The following is a 436-nucleotide window of genomic DNA, read 5'->3' as shown; positions in this document are numbered from 1 at the left end:
TGGTAGTGATAATGGTGATAGCGGCAGTAATTATGGTAGGGTTTAGGATTGGAAGACTGATGATGTGGAGTAAAATTAAAGGTTAGAGTTAAATTATATTATAGGGTAGTTTGAGAATTTTATTTAATTTTATAGAGTTTAAATAATTTTGTCTGCAAAAATCTATCTCTTTGTGGGTATAACTTTGATTTCTATTTTTTACGAGTTCAACGTCCAGATTTTTTATGGTAAAAAATAATTACTTACCCTTTTATTTTCTTTCTTTAATTATTCAACTAAAGAATATGCGATAAAGATTTAGGATTAATAAGAATAAAAGATAAGTGAGAGTAAATTGTTCTATTTTTATTCAATTTTTTGATATACTAAAAAATGAATTCGCTCACTCTTTAACATCATAATTTTATTATGAAACCAAAAATTTAAATTCTTTTGA

Source organism: Arachis ipaensis, chromosome B03 (assembly GCF_000816755.2).
Source record: "Arachis ipaensis cultivar K30076 chromosome B03, Araip1.1, whole genome shotgun sequence".
Taxonomy (NCBI): Eukaryota; Viridiplantae; Streptophyta; class Magnoliopsida; order Fabales; family Fabaceae; genus Arachis; species Arachis ipaensis.
The sequence above is the reverse complement of the archived record's forward strand: the minus strand, read 5'-3'. Positions refer to the sequence as shown.